The sequence below is a fragment of the Quercus robur genome, chromosome 5 (genome assembly GCF_932294415.1).
Source record: "Quercus robur chromosome 5, dhQueRobu3.1, whole genome shotgun sequence".
Taxonomy (NCBI): Eukaryota; Viridiplantae; Streptophyta; class Magnoliopsida; order Fagales; family Fagaceae; genus Quercus; species Quercus robur.
The window spans coordinates 53,980,408-54,008,374 of record NC_065538.1 but is presented as its reverse complement, the minus strand read 5'-3'; the positions used below and the strand labels follow the sequence as shown (position 1 = coordinate 54,008,374).

Sequence of the window (27,967 nt, the reverse complement as noted above, 5' to 3'; positions counted from 1 at the left end):
GCTTGGCATGTGTGCAGCTTGCAGCCGCGAGTCACCCGCAAGATCCAGTCGTGAGTCCCTGTTTTTCTTGCACACTCTTGAGCATTTCTTCACACTATATCACTCACTATCCTTATAAGAATCCGACCTAAATACAAGGTTACTAATTGCTGAAATACAAGCAAATTTGGTATGGAATAAAGCCAACAAGATTGTTGATTAAATTCAACCTTACAGTCATCAGCATCAAGTGCTAACTAATAAGCAGCTTGAAATTATGTTTTTTTGCAAACGGGTGGATATGGAGAAGGCATATACAACCAGATGGTAATAGCCCGCTATGTAAAGGTGAGAGGTAAACAATGATACATTGCCTTTGGACTTGCATATATTAGCTGCATATAATACGTACGTAGTTAATGAGCATGAGAAAGCTGTAGAAAAAAAACATCGCGTGGAGCACTGAGCTGGACTACATGGAATTCTTTCAAGCTTTAGATCAAAATCTGGACAGAAATGGGATGGAGTTGTGTGCTGTTACGATGTATTTTCTGTGGCGAAGATCAATTTTTTTTTTTCCCTCTATTTGAAGAGTTTTTAAGAGTAGTTTAGTCAAAATTATGTCCACGAATTTGATGAGGATATGTCGAAGATTTTCTTTTGGTCTAAAATTAAATTATTTTTGGAGCCTTAGATTAAACTAGTTCTTAAGTTATAAATTGAGGCTAATTTTTTTTTTTTTTTTTTTTTAAATCACTCTTTTTCTTTACTTTTTTAAATCACTATACTGTGACACTGTCTAATGTAAAATTTACAATCATCAAGAAGGAATAATTTTGGAAAATACCGTTTAGCTTCATGCCTTCATCTTATTAGAGTAAATACTGCTCCACAAGTTGACAACGGGCTAAATAAATGAGTGCGCTTTTCACAGAGCAATGTCTCTCTGCCAACCAAATCCCATTCAAAGTATTATCTTGGAAATAAATTAAAAACAAAACTCAGTTTTTTATCATTAAACAAGCACATTGCCTGTCACATAAGCTGGAGGCTTAGTTGCTTTTTATTTTATATATATGACACAGGTTCAAGGTATACATTTTTTTTTTTTTTTTTTTTGAACCGTAGATTATCATTAGATCTAACAGTGAGCAAAACACTACTAACAATGTTTGTAGAGTTGTCACATACCTATGTTAACTAATTTGACTTAAAATCCCATATTTATTGCCATCCACACTCATTCATTTTGATTAGTGGAATAGATATTGTGGGTAGATGTAGAAGAAGAGCCGATCCATGTTGCATTCGGTGATTGAATAAGGCTCTGACTTTCCATTGAGTTTGGTCGTGAGCCCTCACCATATTGATCTCTTAAGGCTTCAAACCCCCATTCATCGCCATAAATACTTGGACCTCTAGTCAATTCATCAATGACTATTCGGCCTTCAAGCATGCTCACTACTGCAGTCATGACAGGCCTAAGCACTGGTGATGGATTAGTGCATAATAAAGCTACTTTAATCATTCTAAGTGCCTCTTCCTTGCTGAAATCAGACCCCAATTCTGGATCCACCAATTCCATCAAATCCCCTCTCTGTTGTAACACGATGGCCTAAAATGACGAATAAAAAGAGTATGTAAGTTACTAAAAGAAAAAACAAACAATTCAGTTCTGCCTTTTTCTATCAATGATGTTCCCCAAGTTAGCAAACAATAGGCTACCATGTTAATTAAATGGGAAAATACTATCACACACATAGTACACACTCACAAAAAATAAGGAAAAAATTATTTGAAGTCACAATTTGGAAGTTGAATGAAATTGAGACTTCAAGTCACGTTTTCCCTTGTTTTGTGTGAGTGGATGTACTATGTGTGTAATAGTGCATGAAATAAACATCACTCTAATTAAAATATGAAAAGAAAATTAACAGTTAATAATGAAAAAAAAATGGTATTTTCATTAAAATACAAAAGCAATTAATATCTACATTTGCTTTGTAAATTCATCCTTTTTCATTTATTAGCCAAACATAATTTAATTTTCCTGTATTTTAAAGATATCTAAGGATTTTTTTTTTTTTTTTTTTTTTTTGGTGTGTGTCTGTTTTTGTTCATAAAAGAAGTAGAAGTGTGGAGATCAAATCCAAGTTTTTCATTGAAAGAACTTACGAACATTTTTTTCCATCCGATAATTAGAACCCATGGACAGTGTTATTGATTGAATTATATGATGTTAAGACAACATCACTAATCAGCACATCACTTTAATTCCAATAAATAAAAATTAGTTATGCTTGTAAGTGAACAAAAACTGTTTATGAACAGTTCAAGCTCGTCTTGAAAAAAAGTTTTTTTATGGTTTTTTTTTTTTTGGTTTGTTGCTGAATGAAATATTATTAACCAAAACTAAGAAAAACATTATGGAGAATCCTGGGCAGCCTTACCCAAGACAACTTTAACAAAACTTGCCGGGAAGGGGGGCTAAATCCCATATAAAACAACTACAAATAGAGCTATGTAGAGACCACTTAGCTAACATATTAGTAGCAAGATTTGCATCCCTATAAACCCACCTTGATTTAATGGCTTCAAAACTTTTATGTTTGATTTTTAGCAAACAAGTCAACTCAAGCCCAAGTTTGGGTTTGAATATTAAACTAGACAAATTAAAACATATTAATGTGTTCATGAATAAGCTTATGAACATGAAAGTTTGATTTGACAATATATAGTGTTATAGTTTTATACGTATACTTGTCTAAAATTATGTTAATATAGAATGGATTACGTAGGTTTGAAAATAGGTACATATAATATCAAATTAGTTATTATATGTTATTGATAATATAGAGTGCATTAGTAAAAATTCATAGATTTGTGAAGGGATAAAAAATTTAGTCATGATTTTATTATATATGGGAAAATAATAAGTTGATCAAGTATCTCATGAACAAGCTCGTGCTTGTTTGACAAAAAATCATGTTCGAAATAAAATCAAATGAACAAGCCCTAAAATTTAATACTTGGCTCAGCACGGCTCGACTCATTTACAGCCCCTTATGCAACTTAAACCTTGAAGATACAAAAATTTAAAAAAAAAAAAAAAAAAAAAAAAAAAAAACTGCATAATTTGCCTAACTCTCTCACATGTATGTTTTCAACTAAATGATGTTTATTTTCCAACTTGAACCCAATGAAACATAAAGCAGGTTGACCTAGTCAAATAGAGTGGTTCCAAAAGAAGATACTTGGGGTTCATATTTCTACCCAAAAAAAACTTTGGTTCATTATATTTTTTTTAGTTGTACGTTTAAACAACATGTGAATGATGTATCTTACCCAATCTAAAAGGCATACGAAGTTCTGATCTGGTCTATATTTCATGTTGTTCTTCCCAGCAATAATTTCCAATGCAACAACTCCAAAACTATAAACATCTGCTTTGTAGGTTAGATGACCCCATGATGCATATTCTGGTGCCATATAGCCACTGCAACAAATAAATTTATCATGATATTTGGTTCACTAATATGATCTTATAAACTTCTGAATCAAAAAAGGCCAACATTAGACAATTACCAACCATCAGATTATCAATCAATTGTTATGTATGCAATTTGCAATTAATAAGGCCACCACAAGTGAGTTTAGCTTCATTGAGCTAGAAGCAATAATAAAACAACTAAAGCAAGAGTAATAAGTAGATTAAAATAGAGATATTGTGTTTTCTAAAAGTGGCAAAATAGATCAAATTTAATGAGTAGTTGCACTAAAAGATTTTCTTTGGGGGATTTTTTTTTTTGGGGGGGGGGGGGGGGGGGTGGGGGGGGGGGGGGGATTATTCCATACATCCAGTCTGCTATATCTCCCTGTTTATGTGAGAAGGTGGGGACATTATGGTTTGGCCATAGAATTTGACCTATAATGATAATTGATTTTGTTGGATTTGATTCATCGTGATTGGTGCTAATGGCAGTTTCAAGAATGTCTAGTGTTACTTTGAATGGTGAATAGCAATGAAAACCACCAGTAAGTGAAGCTATTAGTGTTGTATAGTTAGAATGCTTGTTGGATCAGTTGCATGATGAAGATAAGGTGAGGTGGACTCTTGCAACAAGTGGTGGTTTTCTTGCCATTCTACTTAGGATGCCATAAGAGTTTGGAGTGGTGAGGTGGGTTGGTGGAAATTGGTGTGGAATACTATTGTGGTGAGGTGGATTGCCATTCTAGTCCCTTCTCTTAAACTGTTTGTAAGTGAGTTGGTGGCGTCCTGGCAAGAGTGTCCCTTATGACTGTTTGGAGTTTGATGCAATGGGGGTGCTCTCAGGTGGCTAGTAAAGTTGTTATGGCAGCAACAATATATCACATTTTGAGGTTGAGAAATCAGATACTGCATTAGGGCCCATTGATTTCCAAGAATCACATGGCGAAGAATATTTTGAATGATGTGAGATGGAGGCCTGAGGCTTTTCTTCCTTCCATAGCTTTAATCAGTGGTCAAGCTCTCTGCTCTAAGCTGAGAATTTAGCTGCAAATGGGCTTTGTTTCATGCTGCCAGATTTGTTGTCCAGCTTCTTGCTGTTTGTGGCTGGCTATTGGCAGGGTTTGACAATGTGTCTGGGGTTTTGGAGGTTCATCTGTTGTACCAGGTGCTTATATAGCTGCTGGTTTTAGTAATTGCAGATAAGTTGCTATGTGTTAAGGTGAATTGTGTTGTTGCCAAGTAGATATAAGATCCAGTCAAGTACTTTGGTCAACACTCCTTTGACAGTATTTTCTATACTTGTCTTAGTGCAGAGATTTCATTCCGAACATATTTTGGTGTACTTTTAGGGCATAACTCAAATTACCAATGTATAAGATCAGCTCAATTCACTATACCTTATAATCAAGATCTGTAGAGGTAATGAAATAGAAGAAAGGGAAAAAATAGACTCCAAAAGGAAGTATAGAGGGGGCAAGAGAAAGAAGGTCAGCTCACATTGTTCCAGCAATTCTGGTGCTAATGTGTGTGTTCTCCTCTTCATCGAGCTTGGCCAAACCAAAGTCAGAGATCTTAGGGTTAAGGTCTCTGTCAAGCAACACATTAGTAGATTTGATGTCTCTATGAACAATTTTTAGAGTTGATTCCTCATGCAAGAAAGCCAGGCCTTTTGCTATACCAACACATATTTTCTGTCTTGTAGGCCAATCCAATTTTAACCGGTTATCCGCAGGACCTGAAATTGATGTCCAAGACCCAATCAATGAAATTCAAGATTAGTGTCTGTCCTCATTATTCTATTATCAACATAAAATGCATGGTAAGGTATAAAATATTAGCTTACCAAACAAAGCACGTGCGAGGCTATTGTTTTCCATGTTCTCATATACCAACAATAATTGTTTTTCTTCAATACAACATCCATACAGTCTAACAAGATTTGGATGTTGTAAACCAGATATCATGCCTATTTCATTCACAAATTCACGACTTCCTTGCCTTGATTTTGATGAAAGTTGCTTAACCGCAATTACAGTACCATCAGATAGTATACCCTGCATCGAGAATTGAAAACTATACTTTTTCAGGTATGTAGTTTATTGTGTAACCTTTCAAATGTATATCAATAAGGAGAAAAAGAATAAGAATAAATGGACGAAAAGAAAAATCATTCTAAAATAGAAAAAGAGTTGTTAGGTACCTTGTAAACTGATCCAAAACCACCCTCCCCCAGTTTGTTTGCAGCATTGAAGTTATTAGTGGCAGCTTTTATTTGTCTATATGTAAAATAACCAGTTTGTAGGTCTAATCCTTTTAACTCTGTCAAAGGCATCAACTAAGATGTCAAAATGCATCTTACAGTATAAAAAGAACAATGTTAAAAAAAAAAAAAAAAAAAAAGAATCTTAAAGAGGATAAGAAAATAAAAGGCTTTTGGATGGCACTATATTGTAGCAAAGGTTCCTTGGGGGGATGCGCTGGGGGGGGGGGGGGGGTGAAGGAGAAATATATGAAGTATGAACAAGTAGAGGAAACCATAAGTTTTTAGATTTTATCTTTTTCCTCTTTCTCAATTACAAGTACTTTATTGGGAATCAAAAAATTAAATGGAAAGGTGAAATATTCCATTCATTTATCATAGAATGAGATGGCTTGATACTTGTCACAAGATCATTTTGCAACTAAAATAAGAATATTAAACAAACAAACCAAATTTCATGCAACTTTGAGGACAAGTTGAGAGTGAAATCTTTCAAAATAATACTTTCTCTATCAGAAACTTGGTTTATAAAAACCTTTAGACATCACTCGACTACAAAGAACTTAAGCCAAAAACACATTATTCATTTGAAAATTTACTTTATGGAGATTTTATAAAAAATAAGCAATGATAAAAGCTCTTTTTTTTTTTTTTTTTTTTTGCGTGATTCCATGGGCTCATTAACATCAAAATTGGAACTAAATGACCCAAATCATCATGCATCATCCCAAAGAAAAGATCATACACTCTAAGCCTAGAAATCCTACTGTTTCTTTTTAAAATGTACTTTGGAATGCTGATCATCTAGGGAAAGATAAAGAAAAATAAAATTTTTCATTTTCTATACATTGTTCCAACTTCCTGCCATAGTAAGAGATAGTGAACTGTCCTCTATAATTTCCACATAAGATTTGCATAGATTACCATTTTCCCTTGATTTCCTCCCTCCCAAACAACCTTTCCACCAAAGAATGCCCAAAATCATAAAAATGAGGAGTAGCACTACAACTATAGCTCCAACCACCATGGATGTCTTCATCTTGCCATCATCAGGAAGACTGAAATCTACAGAAAATAAAAATAACTAAGGACAGTAATTTTAAGACTGCATTCTGAAATATAGTTAGCACCATACAGAAAATCCAAAGCAAGATAGCAACAGATGGTTAAAAGACAAATAAAGTTTTTTGTAGTCTTCCATCTAAATGTACTTCAACATGGTTTTCAGTCTTTCATCTAAATGCAGATACCTATGGATTTCTAGATCCACTAAAATCCTATGATTCCATAATTCATCAATCTAATCTGATTATGGAAAAAATTGGACAACAACAAGATTCTCAATTGCCAATACAATTACCAGCTTCCACAGAGATAGCTGATATGAGGGGACCATATGTTCCTCTCGTTGGGTAGCTGTTGTTCCTTTCCCAGCCCAAAAAAAGCGAATCATCAAAACTTTATTTGTTACATTTGCTTTATATTCCCAAACAATTGCTTTATCAACCCCTGGTGCAGCATTTTCAATATCAAAATCTTTCAACACCAGTTTTTCCTGCAGCAAATTAACTCAATTAACTCCTCTACTATAATATACAGATAGAAATAAATTTGATAGAATACCTGCACATATATATCAAATATCCGCCTTCCAAGACTGTAAAAAGATCTATTGTCTTTGATAACTATCTCTGCAAAGTGAAGTTTCAAATTATAAGGTCCGTTTGCTAGGCAGCGGGCATAGTATGTGATTGAAAGAGGAGACAGGCGTGCACTTGTGTATAGGTCAGACTCATTCATTTTGAGTATGGATACATCATTTGCTATATAGTCATTTGCGGTAGTGTTTAAATCCCAAAATCTTCCAGAGCTACTGAATCCCCAATACTCTCTCACACGAACATATTTCGCTGCACCAGCTGGGTCAACATCTGCTTCATACTTAATGTTTCCAATTGTGGTTGCTTTCCCACCACAATTTATATGCACTGAATACCAATCTACATAGAAGCAGTACCAAATCAAATACAAGCAAACATAATAGAACAGGAATGAAATTTCCATTTTATTGTTAAATAATTTATGTATTTGTCATATACAAGATGAAATATTTAACTAAACTCTTTTCTTCATTTTGGAAGGAAATTACAAAAGAGGAATGCCTGACTAGACAATTGAAGCATATTCCTTATCATAATTTGATTCAAATTGATATATTCATATATGATTATTACCTTTCAGACATGGAGATTCATCTAGGCACTCACGAATTGTTCTTAATTAGTGAAGTAGATAAAGAATGTCAGTTACCCAAATAAATTGGAAAAAAAAAAAAAGCAGTGGTTTTTCGTAAAAGATTACAAATTTGAAGCTTACAACTTGTCCCTTCCAGAAAAGCTTTTGAAGAAATTTCTGATCCAAAGGAAAAAACAGTTAGTTTCAGAAAAGGTTATGAAGAGCAAAGTGTGTAAACCTTAAGAAGGCAGACTTACATGTTATCTGTACAAGTTGGTGCAGAGCCCTCTAACAAATTATTGTAAGAAAGATCTATTTGGCTGCACAAAAAGCAAGATTATTATATTGTACTTCACTATAACACCTGACAAGAACAACAAAGTACTTTTTATGTGTATTTTGCTAAAATTGTTAAAACTTTAAACTATTCATGGTGAAAAGTGTTAATATATTATGGTCCAAGACACCAAAACCTATTGTAGGCGAATATTAGTTTAGAATTCTCTACTCTATGAACCATAAACCAATTCAAGTCCACCATTTGAATCACCAAGTCTGAGAGCAGTGTTCAAGTTTATGTATATAGTATCATGGTAAATTGGTAATAGACTAATAACTTTAAAAACATCTTTCTCTAGACTCACAAGTCAATGCAAAATTGAAGTAGAACTTAAAATGAAAACTCATACGATATACTATCTCTGCTCGTGATCCAGTCCGGAACAGATCCAGTGAGCAAGTTGCTTGTCAGACACCTATTTAGTAAAAAAAGAAAAAAAAAAAAAAAAAAAAAAAAAAACAAAATAACCAAAAAAAAAAAAAAAACATGACTAAGTTTGGCCACCTATAATTTTCAGTAGCTTATTTGCTAAAAGGTGGGAAAAAATATGTTAGCTTATTACCAAAATGAGAAAGTTTATTTGGTAAAAGATGGGACAAAAAATGGATTTATGCAATTATTTTGGCTAAACTAATAGGATGCCATATAGGCACATAGTGTATATAAGCTCATAGTTGCACTAACCAATAAAGAAAAAAAAAATGTTATGTTTTCCAAAGACAATTGAACTCAAACAATATGGCTTTGTGTTTTACCATAATATAGTGCACCATTTAACCTATTCCAAAAGAAATGGAGAGTGTTCTAGTTTTAGTTGTATACAGAGTGAAGTTCATTGCAGATTCACCCATGGATGTTGGCCAAAAGCCAAACCTAGCTACATATGGTTATGCGATTTAGTTGCCTTATTGTTTATTTGAATTTATTCTACAATTGAACTAGGTTAAGGGTTTTGTTGTGAAAATTACAAGTATGTCAATTTTGTTAGACCACCAAAGTTTGGAATTGTTCCATCCAATCTGTTGAAGCTAAGATCTCTGCAAGGAAAAAAAAAAGGTTTTATAACTATAAATCTGAACTCAATATAGAAAACGTTATAACACAAAATGTCAACTACTAAAAAAATGCAAGTTAAAATTAAGAACACAATATATTATAACAACTAATTGATTTAGAAACTCATTAATCAGTCAAGATAATTATGAGCTTTGTTACCACCAACTCCCTCAAATGGTACCCATTTTAGCTTAAGTTTCTATTCTAATTTTTATTGAAATAAATATGTGCTCTAAGTTCTAGATAATAAAGTATGGCTCAAAGTTTAAGTCCATAAATTTCTATATATTAATATCTAGTTATTATATTTTAAGAGCATTGTAATTCAACTGAGATCTCTTAACGTTTCCATACGAAGCCATCCAGGATTTAACTTCCCACTCTCTTACTATAATTATCAAATTGTTAAAAAATAAATTTTTTTAGGGAAAAAAAAAAATCAAACCATCATATGTACGTGTGTGTGTGTGTGTATATATATATATATATATGAAAATTCTTCTCTCACACTCCTTATACACTCATCGTACACACTCTATAGGTTAAGGGTTTTACTTGATTATTGGGTTTTTTTGGATTTTGTTTTTAGTTTTGTCTTATATATAATAATAATAATAATAATTGACCATGTTCTATTCAAATGTCCAATCATCTGGGGGCAGCATACACTCATTTTCCATTAAAAAAGGCTAATAGTAAGAGGGTCAGGGAGAAATGACAGTATCACTATACAAGGTTTGAAGTTGGGTCATGTTCAATATAGATGTAGGAATTGGTCCAGAGATATTACAGCTCTTCAACATTCTGCAATGTAAATAAACTTCTGGTGAGCAAAACTATGGTAAATTTTGTTTTCATTCCACTCAATAGGATTGTTCAACAAAAGAATGACTTACAATCTTTTCATTTGTGTGTTGCTTCCTAAGTTTGGAAATTTTGAATCCCCTCCAACCAAGTCACTGATCCTTCTGCATAGAGTTGCACCATCAATAACTGTTAGCTCTCAGCATTAAATTTCATTAATTAAAACATCACGTGAGCATATCCTAGAGATTAAGTTAAGAATTGTTATCTTGAAAGGCAAAACTCACAGCTCAGTTAAGTTACTCAAGATAGAAATGCTAGAAGGAATTGGCCCCTCAAAACCACTAGCTTGGATCTCTCTGTTAACAATACAATTCAAATGGATTTAGGTCACACCTGAAACCTTTTACTTTAAAGAGATTTCGATAGGGATGTAAGAAAAAGCACATACAATTTCTCAAGTTGTTTCCAACTTCGGAAAAAGTCAGGCATTCTTCCAGTGAAGTTGTTACTACTAATTCTACTACATGTATCCCAAAACAAAAACATTATTGAACAAAATAAAAATAAGAAGAATTCTACAATCACGAAAATGACTAAAAATTTTTTCAAGGAAAATCTTAAAAGTACTATCAGCCACAGAAAAGTTTTCAACCACTTACAGTTCCGTTAATTTGGTCAACTTATTTAGGGCAACTGGCAACTCTCCTGAGAGATTGTTAGCACTAAGAATGCTACAGTTACCAAAATTAAAGTTGAGGTCATTTCACGTGTTCAGCATTAAGCAAATCAATGACAATTTAGAAATGACAAATCAAAATTTATTTGAAAAATTAAGGGAAAAAACACAAAGAAACTCACAGATTCTCCAAGTTAACCAACTTTCCAAGCTCAAGGGGAACCATTCCTGAAAACAAATTGTTCTCTATATTCCTGAATGTATAATATATTCTTAAATATTAAAGTCGGTTAGACCAAATGGAAGTATGACATAATTTACAGTCTATACGAAGAGTGATGATAGAAATACTACAATTTTTTCTGCGTAGAGCTCACAATCTGATGTGTCACCAATCATGAATAAAAAAATTCAATCGTTCATTCATTAGGTGATTGTAGTCCACCGATCACTTTTATTGTCACGTCAGTTTTGTAAGCTTTATGCTGTTAAATTGTTAGTAACTTGAGCATTTTCCAGAAAGAATGATAAAATAAGAGCATACATATATCTAAGTGTGGTAATGCGTCCCAAGAAGCTTGGAATTGGTCCTGATAAGTTGTTCACAGTGAGGGACCTGTAGCAAATTCATTTAATTAAATAAGAATGAGCCTTTAATGGCTAATCATGGACATGAACGGAGGGATCACTTACAAATATTCCAACTTTGCAGAAGCCCATTCTTGGGGTATGTTACCGCTAAGGAAGTTACGAGTGAGATCACTATAATCAAGACGAAATTGTGCAATTATGTGGTTAAATCAATTATGGAAGTGGTAATTAGTAAAACAAATAATGGGTACTCTTTCTTACAGGGACTTTAGGTAGGGTAGCTTCACTAGAGATCGTGGGAGCACACCGGCAAGATCCTGCCCTTTAAGAAACCTGTGTGACAAGAATATTTTGAATTGTTTAGAATAAAGAGGGAGAGAAAGAGAGATAAAACGAGAGAAAATTTTGGGATAGGATCTCTTATTAATGCTCTATTTCCTGCTCATTTTTAAAAAATTAAATAAATATTATGTGCTATACATCCAACTAAAAATTTGAAGGAATTGAAGATTCAATTGGAGTGGAGGGATCATTTTCCTAAAATTTTAAAGAACAATATATATTACATGCAAACTATTATACACACTTTTACACACACTCCAAAAGCAATGGAAATAATTCCGGATTTGGAGGTCGTAGCACTTTATTTTTTTTTTTTGAGAAGATGGAAATCATGACTTTAATTTCAATTGAATAAAACAAACTCTACATATTGTATAATTTCTCAAGCAATACAATAAGACCGGTATATAGTAGTGGTGGCAATTTTTACCTAAACCTATTAACTCACCCATGATCCACTTAATTTGGTTAAGTTTTGACCCAACCAAATTAAATATTTGGGTTAAATGAACAAGACCCAAATGGGTATTTCAATTACATAAGTCTTAGTAGGTAAGCCAACTAGGTATCCATCTAAAATTTAATGTTTAAACATAAAAAAATAATAAAATAAATAAAAAATAAATAAAAAATTTAAAGAAGGAAGAAGCTACGGTAAACCCTAATAAGCTAAACCAGCTGCCACTTCTTCCATCTAATGAGGAGAAAATTTTCACACTATGCAGTTTGTTCTTATGATTGACTAGCAAAATAAAAGTCTAACTTTTACTTACAATGCAACGACGTGGCATACACTATTAGGGTAGGAGCAACTGCAAATGAGAGAATTGTTGTACAGTGGCCTCGAATCCAGTTTGGGCGTTAACCAACTTGGCTCATTTTTGCACGGGTCCACACTGTTATTCCAATCTTTCTTTCCCAATTGTTCAGCTATTTCACCAAGGGCTTTCACTGCATGATAAATCAAACTTAATCAATTTCCTTTTAACCTTTTACCTTTTTTGTTGGCCTTTTTAGATTTAATACAATCAATAGAATTCAAATTCCTTAACCAAGGAATAAATTCAAATAATGTAATATTATGATCATAAAAATCTTAATTAAAGTTTAACTTAAAAATGTTATGTCCACAACATTTTCATAATAAATCTTAAGTGGCAAGTTACTATTAGCTATTATAAATAGAGAAAAAAGTAATTTAAGTTATGGATTCAAATTAGAACCATAAAAACTTATCACCGTAAAACTTGAACTCTGAGATGCGCATTAAAAATTTTAAGAAAAGGAAGAAAAAAATCCAATTGTAATGCCTCATTAATGAATAAGAAATGAGCTGCCCCAAACAAATTAAAAGAATTAAGATCAAAATCTTCAAAGTTTTCTCAAGGTCTTTTCTTCTCCCACATTTTCTTTTGAGCTATGAGAAATTGAGTAAGCAATTGGGCTCTTCATTGGGCCAACTGACTATGGGTATCCTATTTATGTAAAGTACTAAAATGGTTGGGCTAATGAGGTGGCATTGAGTTTGTTAATTCCTTCATTTCAACATAATAGGTTGAGAGGCTTGAATCTCACCTAATACCTTTTAGTGTTTCTAATTTAGCTATTTAGAGAAACAAGATTAAAACATAATATGGAGGACAAAATTAATTCTAAATTTTATTATTAGTATCAGAAAAAAATGTCTTAATTTATTAAATGGAAAAATATTAAAATAGTAAATATAAGATAAATGTAACCTATAATTTGTTTTCCCATGCTTGGTTTCAATTGATTTTTTCAAGCCTGGTTTAGAGTTAGTACATGCTTAAGCTATTCATACATAATTTAAGCTCACTATAAATAGATATTTCGAACAAGTAAAAATACATATAATCAATATATAGTCATTCTCTTATGTAGTTTAAACTTCAAAGATTCGTATAAAAATAAGATATTCACAAAAATTAGTTCAATACTTAAAAAATAAAATTAAAAATAAATTAACGTAGAAGTATATATATAATATGATCATATATTTGAAAATTTTAAAATATTCTATGTAGGCCTTGGCTTTCTAAAGATGTTGCATGACTTTTTATTTTTTATTTTTTGATTAACTTAAAAGTATTAACATTTATTCTTTCTATCTAAGATTTCATTTTGCTGAAGTATCAAAATATGGGTTGATTGCAAAAGACTTTAAAAAGTATATAACATTGTTAAAGAATTATAAAATTCAACACATTAGTTAGAAAATGTTGTGATAATATGTTATGATTTTAGGGTTACATATAAGAATATTTTCCTTGATTACAATAGGAGAGTTAAAAGTTATTTTTACAATTTTAGATTGTTATTTTCTTGGCGCAATGGTCACTCTACATGTATAAGTACTTATGAAGTGTGAGGAGTAAGGGTTGGGGTTCAAATCTCTAGGAGAGAGCTCCACACACATATACACTTCAATTAGGTTAAAGTAGGTTGCGGTGTTGATCTAGGTTTTTGGTCACTATGGTTGATTGAGTTTGGTTTGGGTTTTTAGTTGGGTTGATCATAGTGATTTTTGGTAGGGTGCCAATGGTGCTATATGATCTACTAGTGGGTTTTTGGTTGGGTTAATCATAGTAAGTTTTTGATTGGGTGTGGGTGGATCGTGGTGGTTTTGGGTTTCGATGGTGTGTAGGTGATGTTAACTAGGGGGTGATCATTGTGGTTTCAATGGTTGCTATAGGTTGTGGATGATTCTGGTGGTGTCATGGGTTATAGGAAAATGAATGTATATTGGGTTGTATACTTGTATGTTAAAATAGAAGATGGGATGTAGGGTATATTGTTAAGTGATGTGTTAAAATAAATAAAACAGCATTTTGAGGTGTTAATTAGAGGATTCATTTGAGAACCGCTTATTTTGCTAGAAGTGAAAACTTTTTGCTAAAAAGTATGTAGAGATAAAGCTAAAAGTTGACTTTTGGAGCAATGAGACTAACTTTAAGAGAAAAATAAGTTAAAAAATAAAATAAACTAACTTTTTCTCAAATCCTAAACACAACCTAAATACTAAATTTTTAGCATCCCAAATGTGAATACTCTTATCCCCAAAAGATTTGAAAATCATGCAAAAGTAAAATCACACGTGCAGCATGTATGAAGACAAATCAATCACCGTCCATACCAAAGTTGGTGATGAAGGAAAGATTTGAATCTCGTTCCCGTTCTATAGTTAAGTTTTTTTTTTTTTTTTTTTTTTTTTTTTTTTTTTTTTTTTTTAATAACACATTCTATAGTCAAGCTAGTGCAAAAGAGAATGAGATTGAGAGTTAAAAATTTTAATTTTCAATTTTAACCTTAGGTGAGAAAAGTTGAAAAATTAAAAATTAAAATTAAACTCTGATACTCTCAATCATTGAAAAATTATTGCATCAATCCCGAAAGGAAACCTCTGGCTGTGGATGAGATATCATATTTGAAAAAGACAAAGGTCCATATATATATATATATATATATATATATTTTTCCCCCCCATATAACTGTCTTTCTCATATCCATGACCAATTCCCTGGCCAATATATATATATATATTTTCCCCCCCATATAACTGTCTTTCTCATATCCATGACCAATTCCCTGGCCAACCAAATTTTGGTGGGATTGTAAGGTTTAAAAATAATAATAATAATAATAATAATAATTTTTTTTTTAGATTAAAATTGTGAGTTGCTTATTATTATTATTTTTTTAAATCTGATGTGACAGAAAATTATTAGAGGTTTTCTAAACTTCCTTATAGAACCCTTTTTTTTTAAAATAAATAAATAAATAAACACACACTGACACACATGATACATCTATATAGAATTAAAGTAATCAATAGGAGCAATATATTGGATATCGCTATACTGTGTTCGCCCACTACTTCTAATGTATAGATGAACACAGCTGAATGTATAGATGTCCATTTCCATCAGTTTGAAAGAATAGATTTGATCCTATATATGAAGTAAGAAAATACAGAAATATATATGTATAGATAGAAAGCAGAGCAAAGAATGTCCTGGCCTTCATCACTATGAGTTATCCCTGTTCCGGGTTGTGTTGCCATGCACATAAGTAACAAGAACACTATAAAGCTAATGTAAGGAAGAACAAGACTCGCCATTATTGTTTGCTCTGCCGACTAGCTATTCCACGAGCTCTGCCTGCAAATTAAGTGCAGAAAGCCGTCCGACATGTAGATATACTTGTTAAATGTCAAGGGACCACTACAATTTAAAGAGTAGGGCCGTTAACATTCAATAATTTTTGTTTTTGCTTTCGAATCTTCAATAGTTAGGACTATGCCCCATTCCTAAGATTAATGAGATTTCTTCATATTACAAAACCAAAGAAAAGGTAACTTTTAATATAAAAAAAAGCCTTGTCACGAAATTTATTGTTGGCTTTTTAATGTGCTATCCATTTGTCAGGCCTTTTTTTAGGTTTGTAATGTGCTTTTCATTTATGGCCTGTTTGGAAGTTTAGAGAGGGAGGAGGGTAAAGGAGAATGATTGTGGGGAGTAGAGTAGAGGAGAATGGTTATCCTCCATCTTGTTTGGATGCTTTTAAAATTAGTAATAGGAACGGAGTAATTAGTTATTCCTCTTATTTAGATGATTTAAAAATTAGGAGGGAGAGGAGGGAAAATGATTTAAATAGACAAATTAACCCATATTTAAAAATGGACTTACAATATTGGTTTATGATTAATTTGTTAGATTAAATAATTATGACTATAGCATGCAATTTTTTTTTATAATTTTTTTTTCTAATGTGAATTAAATAATCAACATTGGTCTATGATTAAATTTTTTTTTTTCTGTTTTTTTATTATACTAAAAAAAAATCCTTAATTGATAATAATTAAAATAAGAAAAAAAATATTTGGTTTGTTTGTTTACTGAAAAAATGAACAAAATATTGAATTTTGAGTGTTTCTTTGATTTTTTATTATTACTTTTAATATTTTTATATAAAATACTCCTCAGCCACTATTACAACAAAAGACATCAAAAAGGAAAAAGAAAACATGCACGGACCCATTCATTCAAAACCTGGTCCGATACGATCTCTCTTTTTTTTGGTTGTATGGTCCGATACGATCTTGATTGGCTGAGCACTATAAAAAAGTCAAACTTGGAAAATCCATATGATCCAAACTCTTTTTTCCAGTACGTATGTTTTCTCAATCTCCACTAAGCTCTGTTGGTTTTGAAAAATTCATAGTATTCTCAAAAAATAGTTTTTTAGGTTAATAATGTTGTGTTGTTATGATTGGCTTGAATTTTGTTACGTTATTTTATTGTGATGAATTTTTTGACTATTAATGCTTGAAGAATGAGTGTAATTTGAGGTTTATAATCTGTTTGGTTGTTGAGAAAATTGGGAGGAAAATATTAGGATTATATTTTGGATGATCATGTTTGATACTGTTTGATGCTCGAAGAAGTTGTGTGAGAGAGTTTGTAATTTTGTTAATTTAGAAAGGGTAAATTGGGAGAATTCATTTGGTCAATAATTTATCTACTATACTCTCCCTTTAAATATCTCCAATTTGGGTAAATTAAAAATGATGTGTTAGAGGTAGTTGAAATCCTTCCAAATCCCTCTCCTTCATTTCTTAAAAACCTTTCAAACAAGGTAATTGAATTACTCTCGCTCCCTCTATTCTACTCCTCCTCCTTTTTTAATCATCCAAATAGGCCATAAACGTTTAACTTGTTTGTTTATATGTTTCTCAAAAAGAAAAAAGCATGTTTGTTTATATAATACTGATTTTTTAAATATTATTTTTTTTAATTTCAAGTATACTTTAACTAAATTTTTTAAAAAATAAATAAATAAGCGAAATAAATTTATTTAAACTGATGGATGATCTTTACAAATAAGTATATAACCCGTAAAAGTATTTAAATTGCGATTATGTAGGTTTATTATTTTTTTTTCTAGTTTTTTTCAATTTTTACAGTAGGCAGTTGAGTGGATCTGGATTTGATGCAATAGCCTTATTCAATAGTGAGCTAATGGCTGAAATTAAAAAGTTGAAAAATCATTTTAATATCAGCCCCTTTTTTTTTTTTTGAGAAACAAGCCAACACTTTATTCAAACAAGGTTCTGGCATCATCAACAATATGGCCAAAGGAAGCAAGACACGTAAGGTCAGAGTTGATGGCTCTGATAATTGTTTTTGAGTCACCTTCAAAGACCACCTTCTCCAGACCTAGATCCCTCGCAAAGGAGACTGCCTTGAATTAGAATTTTATAGTAACTGCACGAGGACTCAAGTATAGGGGTGGCTAAGTTAGGGTGGTAATAGGATAGGACCATCCTGACTTGCAAATAATATATATATATATATATAAATAAATATATATATATAATTATATATTATATATTATATATACTTACAGCAACAAAAATTTCTATGGCCGCCTCAATGAGTTAGCTTGAATTATATCGTAATGGCGGCTACATGGCAAACCAGACTTGTCATAGGAATTATGACTAGTCAAATATTGTATCATAATATAAAATTATATATTATATATTATATATACTTACAACAAAAAAAATTTCTATGGCCGCCTCAATAAGTTGGCTTGAATTAATGGCGGCTACATGGCAAACCAGACTTGTCATACGAATTATGACTAGTCAAATATTGTGTTGGAGCATTTTAATATTAAATAATTAAAATGAGTAAATGTTATAACATAAATGTAAAGATGTGGGAGTGAATATGGAAGATGAAGAGTTGGGAAAAATGTTTAATCCCACATTGAAAAGGAGAGAGACTATTTTATTCTTTTTAATTGTGGTGATTAATGGGCTAACATGAATTGTCTCAAATATTGGGCTAGATACGTACGCAAGGGGGAGGTGAAGAGTGGAGGCTGTTCTAGCCATACGACACTTGTTGGACTCCTCTATCCTAGAGGAGACAAGTCAGAGAAGGTCTGCACCGGTTACAAGATTTAGCCAACCAAGAGCCTGAATCTCCTTAAAGAGAGCGAGTGTCGCGCCTCAGTCCAAATAGTGTTGTGTATTTACTTTCTTTAAATTAATAATATTCAGAAGTACTATTCAGTTTCTCTTTGTGTTTCATTTCCATTATTTGCCTGTTGGAGATCTCAACAAGCACTTTCCCTTTAAGGGAGCTCATTTCAAAAGGTGGAAAGGAAAGGTCCTCTTCTACTTGAGTCTTCTCAAAGTCTCCTACATCCTTACTGACAAGAATCCGCCAAAAGTTCCTACCGATGAGATGAGTGAGGAAGAATATATTCTCCATCAAGAAAAAATAGATAAGTATACAAAAGATGAATATAATTGTCGCTCTTATCTATTGAATTGTCTGGCATAATTGATAAACTACCACAATCTTGGAGGGAGTTCCAAAAGATTTTGCGGCACAAACAGAAGGAGACATCCTTGGAGACTTTGATCACACGCATCCGTGTGGAGGAGGAGGCTAGAGGACAAGATGCACTCATGACACGAGAAAGCAATGGTAATTCCACCACAAAGGTAAACCTTATTTCATCCAATAATAATATGCCCAAAAATCATTTTCCTAGAAATGTTCAATTGAAGCCTAAAAAAAGAGCCTTTAAAAATAATAATAGACCTCAAGGAAGGAGAAATCCAAATAAAAATTACAATAAGAACCAAGGACCCCCTTCACAAGATCAATTTAATAGATCCTGTTTTGTCTGTGGCAAGAGTGGGCATATTGCTCGATTTTGCAAATTTCGGAAACGTGAATCTGTCCCGCAGGCTAACGCAACCGAAGAGCCTTTAGTGGCTATGATTACAGACATCAATATGGTGCAATATGTTAAAGGGTGGTGGGCAGATTCCGGTGCTAATAGGCACATCTGCTATGATAAGAATTGGTTCAAATTGTACACTCCTTTTGAAGAAGAAAAAACTGTTATGCTTGGTGACTCTAGTAAAACCAAGGTTCCTGGGAGTGGTGAGGTTGAATTGAAATTCACTTCTGGACGTGTGCTAACATTGAAAGATGTACTTTACACTCCGTCCATGAGGAAGAATTTGATGTCAAGTTTTTTGCTTAACAAGGCTGGCTTCAAGCAAACTATGGAATCTGATAATTATGTAATCACAAAAAAGGGATTATTTGTGGGCAAGGGTTATGCTTGTGATGGAATGTTTAAATTGAATGTTGAGAATAATAAAGCATCTACCAGTTCAGTTTATATGCTTTCTTCTATTAATTGTTGGCATGCTCGTTTGTGTCATATAAATAGTAGATATGTGGGAATCAAGAGAAGTTTAGGATTAATTCCAAGACTGTCAAAAGATTTTGAAAAATGTGAAACTTGTAGTCAAGCTAAGATTACAAAAAGGCCTCATAAAAATGTTGTAAGAAATACCGAATTGCTTGAGTTAATTTATTCTGATTTATGTGAATTTGAGGGAATTTTAACTCGTGGAGGAAATAGATATATTATCACTTTTATTGATGATTTCTCAAAATATACAACTATTTATTTGTTGAAAAATAAAAGTGATGCTTTTGAAAATTTCAAGATTTTTTAAAAGAAGTTGAAAATCAATTCGGTAGAAAAATAAAAAGAATAAGAAGTGATAGAGGCCGTGAGTATGAATCAAGTGCATTCAACTCATTTGCTCAGTCTTTGGGAATTATCCATGAAACTACTGCACCATATTCACTTGCTTCTAATGGTGTGGCTGAAAGAAAAATAGAACTTTAATTGAGTTAACAAATGCCATGTTAATTGAATCTGGTGCACTTTTACATTTTTGGGGTGAAGTTATTTTAACTGCATGTCATGTTTTGAATAGGGTGCCACATAAAAAGTCACACACCACACCTTTTAAGATGTGGAAAGGACATAAGCCAAATTTGGGATATTTGAGAGTATGGGGTTGTCTTACTTATGTAAGACTTACTGACCCTAAAATACCTAAATTAGGTATAAGAGCTACTACCTGTACTTTTCTTGGTTATGCGATTAATAGTGCAGCCTATAAATTTTTTGATCTTGAAAACAAAATAATTTTTGAATCTGGTGATGCAATTTTTCATGAAGAAAAATTTCCTTTTAAATTGAAAAATAGTGGGGGTTAAGAAAATATTTTGTCACAACCTAGTTCTTCTACTTCACATTTACAAAATCAAGAAAATTTTGAAATGGAACCTAGAAGGAGTAAAAGAGCTAGAGTAGAAAAGGATTTTGGTCCTGATTATTATGTTTTTAACATTGAGGAAAATCCCTAAAATTTAAAAGAGGCTCTAACATCACCTAATGCTATATTTTGGAAAGAGGCTGTGAATGATGAGATGGAATCTCTAATTTCTAATAGAACTTGGAAATTAGTGGATCTTCCACCGGGTTATAAGACCATAGGTTGTAAATGGGTCCTTAGAAAAAAGTTGAAACCAGATGGGTCAATAGATAAGTTTAAAGCTAGACTTGTTGCAAAAGACTTTAAACAAAAAGCTGATCTTGATTTCTTTGATACATTTTCTCCGGTAACAAGAATTACATTTATTAGATTGTTAATTGCCATTGCTGCAATTTTTGATTTGAAAATTCATCAAATGGATGTAAAAACTGCTTTTCTAAATGGAGACCTAGAGGAAGAGATTTATATGGACCAACCCGAAGGCTTTGTAGAGCCTAGAGAAGAAAGCAAGGTATATAAGCTAACTAAATCCCTATATGGCTTAAAACAAGCACCTAAGCAGTGGCATGAAAAGTTTGATTCCTGCATGATTGAGAATGATTATAAATCAAATGAATGTGATAAATGTATTTATTCTAAATCATGGAATAATTTACATGTTATTATTAGCCTCTATGTGGATGATATGTTGATTTTTGGCTCAAATATGCATGTTATAAATGAAACAAAAAATATGCTTAAAAGCCATTTTGATATGAAAGATCTTGGTGAGGCTAATTTTATTTTGGGCATGAAAATTACAAAAACATGTGATGGAATATATCTTGATCAATCACATTACGTTGAGAAAATATTGAGAAAATATAATTTTCATGATCACAAAAGTGTAGCTACTCCTTTTGATTCTAGTGTTCATTTATTTCCTGTGAATAATGATGATGAGATTTTTAATCAAAAGGATTATGCTAGTATCATTGGTAGTTTGCGTTATGCTACTGATTGTACTAGACTTGACATTGCATATGCAGTAGGAGTGCTTAGCAGATTTACTAGCAAACCTAGTAAAGATCATTGGCTAGCTATTGAGCGAGTCATGAGATATTTAATTGGTACCAAAAACTATGGCTTATTTTATAAAAAGTACCCTGTTGTGATTGAAGCTTTTAGTGATGCCGATTGGAATACTTTGTCAGGTGATTCTCTCTCTACCACTGGTTATATTTTTACTTTAGGTAGTGGTGCTATTTGTTGGAAATCTAAAAAGCAAACGATAATTGCTAATTTAACAATGGAAGTTGAATTAATAGCATTAGCTTCAGCTAGTGAAGAGGCAAATTGGCTTAGAGATTTGTTATATGAAATTCCACTTTGGGAAAAGCCAATTCCACCTATATTAATTCATTGTGATAGCATTGCCGCAATTGGTAGAGTTAAAAACCGTTACTACAACGGTAAATCCAGACTTATAAGAAGAAAGCACAGTACCGTGCGATCTTATTTGAGTAGTGGCATCATAACTGTGGATTATATTAAATCTAATGATAATCTTGCAGATCTATTTACCAAGGTCTTGGCAAAAGATAGAGTCTGGAATACATCGAGGGGGATGGGACTAAAGTCTATAGAATCATGAGCCATGTATGAGGATATTCAACCCAAGGACCAGAGATCTTGAGAATTGGGTTCAATGGGAAAAACGAATCATATGATGGTCGTAAGAAATGCACTATTTATTTTTTTTTAAATTATTTATTCTGTAAATAATTTTTTAATTGTTCATCCCTATGATGTAAGTGCATTTATCCTGTAATGTGGAGAGGTTGAGTAAAAAACTCTTAATGAAATTTGTAGCTCATATGAGTGGGGTGTCAAAATTACAGGAGCACCCTTGACAAATTTCACCTATGTGAGTGTGGGGGTGAGGCCGCTCCCTATGAGATTTGGACTTAATCTCAAATACACTCATGAAACTGGGATCAGCACATGGCCGTAAAGTGCTAGCTATAAAAGCTCGTGTCAACACCTGGGTTGTTATGTGTAAGTAGTGATGCTTAATTTCCCTAAAGCAGTCCTAATTCAAGTTGGAGACCACTATGACTTTGGAGTTGAGATCGCTGTTTTACTAAGTGAAAGTTCAATGCAGAGCACACCTTCATGATGCATAGTGACCCATCTTTGCCTGGTAATCTCTCTTTAACTAAAATTTAATATTAAAATGAGTGGGGGATTGTTGGAACATTTTAATATTAAATAATTAAAATGAGTAAATGTTATAACATAAATGTAAAGATGTGGGAGTGAATATGGAAGATGAAGAGTTGTGAAAAATGTTTAATCCCACATTGAAAAGGAGAGAGACTATTTTATTCTTTTTAATTGTGGTGATTAATGGGCTAACATGAATTGTCTCAGATATTGGGCTAGATACGTGCGCAAGGGGGAGGTGAAGAGTGGAGATATCAAAAATGGAAATGAATCAGCCCCTTGGATCCTCCTACTTGACAGCCCATTCAGAATAATAACCATATCCGTTGGTGAGTAAATGGCCCGAATTAATACTTCCTTTTTATTATGGACAATGAAGAGCCATTAACCCACTTAATGGACTATCCGTTTGGGCCTATTCATTCTTCAGAAACTCCTCATCTCACCATTAATTGTGTAACTCCAGCCCATCAGATTAATATCCAACAATTAATCTTGTAACACCCACTACATCAGAATAATTGGACCTAATTAATCAGAATAAATTGGGTAGTAATTTCGTAAGGCCCATTGAGCCTATAAATAGACTCATTCAGACCCAATCCATGTTACTGCAATTTACAATACACACTAAAAAAAAAATAGAGAGATTATTGGCAAAGAAGGGTGTTCTTTCTGGTGGAGCTTTGCACTTGAACACTTTGTGTAGAGGTTGTTCTAGCCATACGACACTTGTTGGGCTGTTGTATCCTAGGGAGACAAGTCAGAGAAGGTCTGCACCGGTTACAAGATTTAGCCAACCAAGGGCTTAAATCTCCTTAAAGAGAGCGAGTGCCGCACCTCAGTCCAAATAGTGTTGTGTATTTCCTTTCTTTATATAATAATATTCAGAAGTACTATTCAGTTTCTCTTTGTGTTTCATTTCCATTATTATTGTGTTTGCACCAACATATTGTATCACTTTTGTAATCCAATTCTAACTCTGCTTTAGCTTGTCGGTCATGGTAGGCTGAAAACAATTGCAAACTATAAAAACATTTTCTCTTGATTTGTCGTTTTCTCTTTTTGCCGGAAGTAGAATATAGAACCATAGTTTCTGTACTTGTAAATTATGAAATATGGTTTTATGGTTGTTAGTTTTTAGACCCCTTAAAAACATAATTAGATTAACTTAGGTAATTAATCAAGTGATTACTTAGTTCAAATTACAAGTCTAGGTTATTACAATCAAACAATCATATCATGCATAGCAGCGGAAAGATAAATAACACAACGATATGATAATCCAGGAAAACCAAACCGGTAAAAAACCTGGGGAGGATTTAACCTAACTATCCTCAAGGTAAAAAGTAAATCTACTAGAAAGAATCGAAGTTCATACAATAAGACTTACAAGTCCCCACGCTCGACTTCTTATTGCTACCAACCAGTAGAACTTATTGACACGACCACGTGCAAGCTCTGAATCCACGGACTCTTTCTTTCTTTGGTTTTTGCAAAACACAAACACCCCCGTTTGTGACTTTGAGATCCCACTCAAAGGTTTAGCAACACAACCTCTCCTGTTTGTGATTCCAAGACCACCCTTAAAGGTTTAGATCATCAATATTTTTGATGACAAGAGAAGGCAGCAACTTCTACAACACCGGATTTTGAGATTCTTCAAGCAATAACACCAGTAGAAGACATAAGAGAGCTTTTGGATACAAAACCCTAAATCTACAAAAGAGGCACAAGATGCACTCTAATCTCTCTAAAAAACTCTCAAAACCCCACCTAGGGTTAGCTTATAATGTCCTTTAAATACTGGAAAAAAGGGCTCGCGATTTGGGCTTCAAACGAATAAGTTATGGTCTTTTTACGTTTTGCTGATATGCGATTTTCGATTAATCGAAAATCCCTAGCATCAATCGAACCAACCAGCTTGTAACTCATTTGTTTTTTTTCGAACTTGAGTTTTTTGTCTTGGGCTTCAATGTAGACCATTCTAAACTAATGAGACTTAGTTTTTGTCATGTTTTGTCATGGTTTGCCAACATTACAAACTCAAAACCTAACAATGGTGTACTTAGGATTTGTGAGCACCACTATTAATTGAATCATCCTAATGTTACTGTGAAACTTTATCCTTGTCACTAAAGCCATGTTTGGTTATGGTGATTTTTGGGAGATAGAAAAGTAGAGAAAAAATTATTTTTTCGGGTGTTTAATTTGATTAATTTTAGGAGAAAAAACTGGTAGAGCTTGAGTTTTTTCTCCTCAAACCCACCAAATTTTTTTTTTTCCCCAAATCAATGAGAAAATTGGAAAGTAAACACGAAACTCCCATTCCTATATGCGTAGACGAAAAAGCACATGTTTGAGTTTTGTTGTTTTCTTCTCTGTCTTCTCTCTGTCTCCCTTTTTTTCTTTGTCCTTTTTTGATACCCATTTGTTTCATTTTTTTTTTCTTCGGTTCTCTTCTTTGGATTTTGTCTTTTTCTAGTACTTTTCATACGGATTTTTTAATTTTTTATGTTCATTTTTTTTTTTGGTTTTTTTGGTTCATCATTTTTATTGCTAATTTGTTATTTTTTTATTTAATAGGAGCATGTGAATACATTTAAACAAACTATATGTTTTATCATCTCGTTTTTCTTTTCAACCAAACAAAAAAAAAAAAAAAAAAAATATTTCATCCTTCCATTTTTTGTACCCTCAACCAAACACCACAAGACAAAAACTAACATCTTTTCTATTTCCAACATTTTCATCTTTTCTCAATTTTCTATCTTCCTATTTTTCAATATCCTCAACCAAGTGAACCTAATTGTAAGCAATTTTAGACTATATTGCCTAATGTAAAGTTTTCAATCATCAAGAGGGAACAATTTTAGAAAATACCTTTAGCTTCATCTTAAATAAAATATTTGTCCATTCAAAGTATTATCTTGGAAGTAAATCCACAAAGCTCATAGTTTCTTATCAGTAAACTTGCACAATGCTTGTCACATAAGCTGGAGGCTTAGTTGCTTATATATATTACCTAGAGTCTAGATTGATGGAATAGAGATCCTGGGCTAGCTGATGTAGAAGAAGAGCTATTCCATGTTGTATTTGATAACTGAATCAGGCTATGAGTTTCCATTGAGCTTGGTCGTGGGTTCTGACCAAATTGGTCTCTGAAGGCTCCAAAACTCCATTCATGACCATAAATACTTGGATCCCAAGCCAATTCATCAACAACTGTTTTGCCTTCAAGCATGCTCACTACGGAAGTCATAGTTTACCTAAGCGCTGGTGATGGATTAGTGCATAATAAAGCTACTTTCATCATTCTAAGTACCTCTTCCTTATTGAACTCTAAACCCAATTCTAGATCTACCAACTCCATCAAATTTCCTTTCTGTTGTAAAACAATCGCCTGAAGTGAAAAGAAGAGAGAATTAGGAAGGGAAAAGGTGTAAAGAAAAAAAGGTAATTCATAAAATAAAAAAATAAAAAATAAAAACGTAAGCAAACAATAGAATACCGATTTAAATGATAAAAAAAAGAGTCAGTAAACTAATAAAAGAGATTTTTACTTTTTTTTTTAATCTATATATATTATAAAGTTTTTTTAATTTATATATATATATACTATAAAACGGGCTTTTATTATTTTTTGACTTTTTTGAAGCTTCCATGGTTTCCCACATCAGCAATATTTAAAAAAATAAAAAACCACTTTCTACCCCAAAATTAAAACCCAATACTACTAAAAAGAAAAAATAAAACACGATTATAAAAAAAGAAGCACTCAAACGCTCCGCTCCATTGATTTCAATTTCCAACAGCAGCTTGATCTCATGAGGCCCATAACGCTCCTTAAACACTGGGTCTTGATATTGTTGGGTGCGATGCACCATGCTCCAGCCCACACTTTGTCTTAGCTCATTAAATGAGCTTGTAGAAAAATTGGCAAGAAGTCAGCAAAGCAAATTGAACTTGCTGGAGGAGCTTGTCCGAAAGAGAAGAAATTGGGTTCATCTTTTCCTCTATAATTATGTACAAAAGTCCATCAACATTTATGAAGGGATGTACAAAAGTCAAGCCACATAAATGATTATGTGATGTTAAACTTGTGAGACACGTTGGAAGGAAGAAAGAAAAGAAAAGAAAGAAGCAAAAGCAAGAGTTATTCTGCTATGGCAGAGCTGATAGGAAAAAGGAAAGAAACAAGCAAGGCCATTCGGCCAATGAGAGCTAAAGAAAGAGATTTTGGTTGAAGCAAAGTGAAGCAAAGTCAAAATAAGTGGCTTGCACTTATTGTGACTTGATGTGAAGAGTGTGAAAGGGAGAAAAGAAGAAAAGGTGAAAGAAATAAAAGGGTAGAGGCCATTCGGCCATTTGGGCAGAGGAAGAAAAGAAGTGAAGTCCCAAGAGTGTGGTGAGGACTAGTGCAGTCTTGAAGAACTGCGTGAGTGAGAGCAAGCAAGAGAGAAGAGAAAAATAGAGAGAGTAAGAGAAAATACACAGTGAGGAAGAGAGTGAAAAGAAAAAGAGAATTTTTTTTACTCAAGTTGTATCTCTAAGTATTGTAATCTCTATTTTATATAGTGAAATTATTCGAAATTTGTCTCGTGATTTTTTCCCTTCAAGGAGAAAGGGTTTCCTCGTAAATCTTTGTATTTTTGTGTAATTGTGCTTCCGTTGTGCTTGCTAAAATTTATTCACAATAATATAGAAATTTTCTCAACAGATATTCCCCAGTTTCAGGTTGATGGCAATCAAAATTTTCAGGATAGAAGCAGCTATCCGCTTCATCAATCCTGGCAATG

General features: G+C 32.8%; 1 pseudogene; it reads right to left on the bottom strand.

Moving 5' to 3' along the window:
* Nucleotides 1-916: 916 nt before the first annotated feature.
* LOC126728959 (probable LRR receptor-like serine/threonine-protein kinase At1g07650) lies at nt 917-16,010 on the bottom strand (annotated as a pseudogene).
* Nucleotides 16,011-27,967: the final 11,957 nt, after the last annotated feature.